The sequence below is a fragment of the Prinia subflava genome, chromosome 4 (genome assembly GCF_021018805.1).
Source record: "Prinia subflava isolate CZ2003 ecotype Zambia chromosome 4, Cam_Psub_1.2, whole genome shotgun sequence".
NCBI classification, from domain to species: domain Eukaryota; kingdom Metazoa; phylum Chordata; class Aves; order Passeriformes; family Cisticolidae; genus Prinia; species Prinia subflava.
In genome coordinates this window covers 38257930-38264264 of record NC_086250.1, presented here as the reverse complement: position 1 = coordinate 38264264, position 6335 = coordinate 38257930, and the positions used below count along the sequence as shown (strand labels likewise).

The following is a 6335-nucleotide window of genomic DNA, read 5'->3' as shown; positions in this document are numbered from 1 at the left end:
ATAGGGGAAGCACTACCAGTTGTTATCACCAAGTCTACAGGCTCTTACTGTGTCTTGTGATTTGTACTTCTCTGTAATCATCTTATGACTTGTCCTACACCTCAAAAGTAAACAATGAAGCAGAATTTCACCATTTCGAGAACCTGTTTTGAGAGGTGAGCATAAAAATATTTTACAGACCTGCTTTTACAAGGAAGTTGAAATGATTGCGTTTCTTAATGCTTTACTTTGCAGGTTTACTCTTTCTCTGCCAGCATTCATTCTGTTGTGTTCACACTTCTGTTTCAGATGTTCAACTGGCATAAAGGGATGAGTCCACTTTATCCCAGGAGAGGAGGGATAAGGAATCTGCCAACATTTTTTCTGAGTGTCTACTTCAGAGCCTTTTCCTCTTCCTCACCAAGTCAGGACCTCAGGAACCTAAGCATTGTGGTGCACAAAAGTCCTACTGTGCAGGTTTCCAGAAGCGTTTTGAAACCCAGCACAGCAACCTCAATTCTGGCATTAGATGCAGGATATCTCTCAGCAGTGGGAGCTAGACTCATTCCAGAAAGCAAGGCAATAAGCCTGTTTCATTGGGTTTGAGCTTTATCTTGTTTGTTTTCTTTTGTGTCCCTCCAACTAGGAATCCTGAAGCAAAAATAGAGGTATTTTTCCTGGTTTTTTTCAATCAGCCTATTTTGTGAACAAGCCGCATACAGCAGTGCTTGTAGGAATGAGGGTCAGATGCAGGTTTCTCTGAGTTTGTCATTAAAAAAGAAGCTTTATTATTAATTTTGGAGGTGGATGCAGTGTGAGAGATTAAGGGCACACTGGTCTGAACTGATATATGAAGTCCACTTGGCCCAAACCCAATTTTCAGTCTTCAATGTCAATTCCTGTTCCTCAATTCTGCTCTCTGTATTTGAAAAGAATGGGAAGCGTTAGTATATAATACACCTATAGATGGTGACAAAAAAATGTAACTTAGAATCTGGCTTCTGTAGGATCCACAAGACAAGCCACCAATACTCTACATTTAAAACAATTCTGTCCAACTTCTCTCTTAACTAGCTTTCCCATTTTTAGGAGTGGATTTACACCTGCCTCTGACTTTCTGATCTCCTTTCTGGAGTAATAATCTTGTTATAACTGTCTGACTACCTTATTTTAAATATTCACATAAATCTGAGAAAGTTCCAAAAAATAATTGTGCTCATGAAATACAGATTTTGTAAAGACTGGGAGAAACAAATCTGTGGTATGGTTTAGACCTAAAACACTCCACTAAGTAAACATACTCCAATAATGGGTGTTTTTATGGAGGGATGCCATAGCCACAGCTGAATCATGAGAAAACTTTAAATGGTCATATAAAAACATATGCAAAGGACTGGAAGGGTAGTAAGGGAATCACAGATGATACAGGATTTGAAAAGATAAGTCTGCAATCAGATGATACGATTGCAGTAAAGTAAGTTTATTATAAGTGGAGTTCAGAGATGGCATTACGTACCAAAAGCTACACTGCTATAAATCTTCACACAGAGTAGACACTGATTAGGGAAGGCTTGAGCTGTAGCACTGTTATCTGTGAGATGCTTAGCCCAGGCACTCTGGTAGAGATGTCTGAAAGAAAATGTGCTGGGGCAATAATAATATAAGAGGCAGGCATGAGCACTCACACTGGCTCTTCAAAAATGGACCTTTCACATGCAAACGCCCAGAACTGCGGCTTCTTGGTTTTGGCTTTGGTGGGTTTTGGGGATGTTTCTTGGCACGGGTTGGGGTTTTGGGGATTTTTAGGGGGTTTTGGGGTTTTGGGGTTTTGGTTTTTTAATAAGCCTATTCAACATAACCACAAGCAAATTCTGGTAAGATCCTAGTTTACAACACGCTAAATTACAGCTGCTGAACAGAAACTCAGTATCTATCTGACTTTACTACAATTCCTACATGTTTCATCTCTATATTTAATGGTATCCAAAGTAAAAGTGTGGAATCTAAGTTTAAAAATAAACAAGTAGTTTCCAATAAGTGACAGATTTTCAGCTTAAATCTTCCATATGATTGCCTTTTTTTTATTTCCTGGCTATACAGTACTTTGTTATGCCTTGGAGAAGGGAAAGGCTACAATTATGGCACAGATTACATTCTTAGTTGTACCTACAAGTACGAAGGTCATGCAGATAATAGGATAGGCTTATAAATCACAGGAATGGCATAAGGAATTTTGCTGCTATTTGTCTGCATATGAAATTGCTTCCACTACCCCTCCACTAACTGTTTAGATAATCGGCTATATCCTACCCTAACAAAGCCTGTGCCACAAACTGCTCAAAAGTTTTTCCCAGCAAAGAGTTTGTGAAAATCCATTTACTTACTGCTCTTCTACAGGTTAGAAGAGGATGGTTATCAGGGCAGAGCCTGGGTGCAGCATAGGGCAGGAGCCTCTGACGCAACACACACAGCTCCCTCCACTACAGAACTTTGACAACATGCTCACCCAAGAAACTAAAAAGAGAGAGACATATTTGGCAAAAAAAAGAATAAGCCAGTATGTCTGTAATGAACCTGGAATAAAGCATCTCAAGCAGCTACAGTTGATTTTGCAATTTTTTCCTTCCTTCACCTCTGAGTCCTCCTCACTCTGAGCCTTTTTTGTCTAGTTTTACAACCTCCCTTTTCTCTTGTGGGGTGCTTCCAGAAGGTCAGGGTGTGACCAAAGCCCCATATCAGATGATTCACTGCACAACCAGTCTTACATTCAGGTTCAGACTTGAAAAACTTATTTGTCTTGGATAGCAGTGAAGTCCTTGGATGGTGGGGCATGAATAGTGGAGAATAAAAGGGATTTTGCCCATTTCAGTGATAAATGCATAACAGAGAAGATGGGTAAGAATCATATTCAGAGTGGAGCTTGAAGCTTCAAAGGGATCAGTAGATCTCAGGATCTGCTGAATCAGTAGATTCAGCTTATATAAGGTGTGCAGAGATGGATTTTAGGCTGTCACTGCATTTGTCTTTCTGCCAAAGGGATACTTCAGCTCTAGCAAGCTTTCTTGTTGCTCTGAGGTCTCTACTCAATCCAAGTTTCTGCATTTCCTTATTAAACTCCTGTCTAAACAGAAGTGCAAGTTACAAGAGCTTTTTCACGCTTTCACAGTAAGTTGTTTACCCATGATGCCATGTGAAGCAAATGTTGAGTGCCATTAGCCTTGTCAGCATTTCAACACTCACCTAAATAGGGTGTGCTGCCTAACAAAGGCATGCTTGCAGTGCAAACAGTAGGACAAACACCTGCAAACCAGTGCAAAATTTTAGTATCTGTTCTTGCCCTTGACCGTACTTGCAACTCAAGGTCTGACTAAGCTTGTACTTAGTCTACTACAATTCAAGTTTTGAGTTACAACCTTAGCAATTACATCTTATTGCAATACTACAAAAGCTTGTAATAACTCAGTTATAAAACTGAAGAATAGTCATGCCTGATTCTTAGCAAAATACTACCAACAGATCTTATTTTTGATATGTGGCACTGTCATGACTGAGTTTATACTCAAATCCCACAGTCAATTACAAGACTCCTTGCCCTCATTTTAAACTATCCTTTGATTTAAGCCTTGAGTTGAAGGATGAGTGGAAAGCATGACAAAAATATACTCCAAAACTCCAAAAGCTGAATTAAAAGTAGAAGAAAGAAGACAGCACTATTACATTTAATCATGCATCTTAATCCATTTCATGACTTTGTGTAGCTGATCTGTGATTTACCATACTATGAGCGCATAAACTTTTTGGAAACTTCCATGCCTCACAGGGCTTAGATAACTGTGGTTGAGTCCAAGGCTAATACTGCAACAGGCCACATGAAAAGCAGTGGGAGTGTTACCAACCAGTGTTAGGCGTAACACTGGCAGCTGTACCAGCTGTCTAGCATGCCTTTACAGCTTCTTCCGGGGAGTGGAGACTGCTAAGGAGACATTAAACTTATCCTAAAACAGGCATAAAAACAGCACAGGTGAACTGTGCCCTTGAACTGCCTGTTTCTAGCCACTGACCAAAAAGTGAATCCACGAATCTGAGATGGGTTTCCCACTGGAGTTTCCTCAACAGGACACCATCTCTATTCCACAGCAGACACTTTTTGCTCTTAAAGTGCTCTAAAGGAAGAGCATGTGTCTTGTTTATAGAACTTCTTTGTTCTGTTAAAATGATGCAAAAAGTGGTGGGGGAAAGACAACAGGAAATGAGGATCTGGTCTCAGTTATGTTGCACTGTAAGCATGTGTGCAGAAGTTTTGGCATGAGATGGATTTGCCCTCACCCAAAGCTATGTAGCTGCCATAGCAAGATTGTAGCCTAAAGCTGCAAGCCCATTCTTTCAGGCATTGATTGATTACACCTCAGCAGTTCTCTGACCCCAGCCTCTCCCCTGTTACAGTTCAGAACAAACTATAATCCACCCAGAAGACTATCTGATGTGACCTCTTTTTGCCAAATACTGCTACTGACTTCCTTTCTTGTCCTCTGCTCTACCACACCCTGAACTGTACAATGATGAGCAGTGTTGTGTCTCAGAACAGGATCTGAAGCTTCTCCACTTCCTGTGGGCTACAAGGGCTAACTGGGCTCCTGTTAGTGTGCCACTGGGAACTGATTTCTTGCCTGTTAGGGCTTTTACTTTCATATTAAAAAATGGGTGGTTGTAACCATTAGCAATGCAAACACTTCTTTCAGGATGACTATGACCTTCTGCACTCCAGCCAAGGGATACACAAATTCTTTATATAAAAGATGCAGCCCAACCTGAGTTGGTGAACAACCCAGCTCACAAGAGGCAGGGGCCTGATCATCCAAACAAACCTGGATGTCCAGTACATGTCCATACACACAGGAGCAGGCATATCCCATTGTCTGCCTTATTAGCCCCAGCTCTGGGCTGGGAAATGTATAGCTGGGTTGCACTGATGCTCTCCTCTGCTCAGAGGCCTAGAGAAAGGCAGTGTGGATGTGTCATAACCCTCATACCAAAAGAGACCCTCAGAGGGCACAGGCATTTCTGTGGACCAGGGTGCTGGTCAGAGATGGGTCATACCTTCCCTCTGACCATATTTTCCACATTAGTCATGTATATCTTGTCCCCAGGGAGAGAGCTTAAATGGGGATATGACTTCACAAAAAGTTTCTATTCTGAGAAAAGTTTCACTGGAAAATCCCCATCCAGCTCTGTGCTAAACTCCTACCCAGGCGCTCCATGGCCTGGTGCCAACAGCACTCATATGTTCCTGTTTTAACAAGGTCTAGTGTCTCAAACACTCTCACTTCCCCTAAAGTAACAACTCTTCCAGAAAACAAACCTCAAGCAGCTTGTGATCCACTCTGCCTCCCAAAGGGCAAAGCCTTCTCTTCCCATACACCACTGGTTTTCTTCTGAGCCTTTCATCTGAAAACTCTCTGAAATACATCTCTTTAAGCTTTGAGTGATACTTGGCTAGTCTTAAAGTGAAATAAGTCCTTAAGTATGAATAAACTTGCATACCTAATCCAAATATTTCTCTTTACACCTCTCTGCCTCTCCACACCTTCTTGTTTACTGCTGCTTTACATAATTTAGCTCATTTTTGTACTTGACAAACTCAGCTCTTCTTTTATGTCAGCGCTTATGTCAGGGTTTTCCTCTTTCCCAGCACCTGGTCAGGATTCATTTAAACAGTATGTCTCCAAGTTTAAAATATTTTGGCGTTTTCAAATTTAATTCATCATGGATTAACATGATAATCAGTGTCAGTAAGGGCCTCACTATCTAGCCTGTATATGTTAAGGTATATTATTAAGTCTAACGTTGTAAAAAAAAAAAATGCTTGTTAAAGAACCCATGCTGAAAAGTTTCTTGTAGGTTTGTATCATATAGGCAGGGCTCCGTGTACAGCAGCTGTGACTTACAAAAGGGGTGGTATTTTTGAACCCTGTCATTTCCAGCATATCTTGAAAATGCGCGTTTCATAAAGAACAGATTGCTGTGAAAAAAGATGCCTTAAAAATGCAGAGAACATCCTCTGTCAATGAAGAATCAAAAGGTTTCACATGCTTCTTTAGAATATTGCCTTCTTTTTCAAGTAGGAGGGAGCTGATCAAGGAGTGTTTTTCCTGGAGAAGACATGCACATTCAGGTCTAAACACCAGGAAATAATTCTAATTTTGTTTATACTATGTAAATCAAAAGAAGTTTATAAGGCTTATTTGCACTGAGTGCAAATTTGAAATAATATAGCTAACCATTCTCCTGACGTATTTTTTCCAAGGAAAAACAACAAACCTGTTAGAGAAATGTGATGCTTTCTCTCTGAATTTTCC

The 6335-nt window shown here is 40.6% G+C and overlaps 1 long non-coding RNA gene across 1 annotated transcript; it reads left to right on the top strand.

The window, feature by feature from the left end:
* Positions 1-34: 34 nt before the first annotated feature.
* LOC134550125 (uncharacterized) lies at positions 35-2567 on the top strand. Its single transcript, XR_010080255.1, has 3 exons — positions 35-155; positions 289-647; positions 2377-2567. It is a non-coding gene; the product is annotated as an uncharacterized LOC134550125 (long non-coding RNA).
* The last annotated feature ends 3768 nt before the right edge of the window (positions 2568-6335 follow it).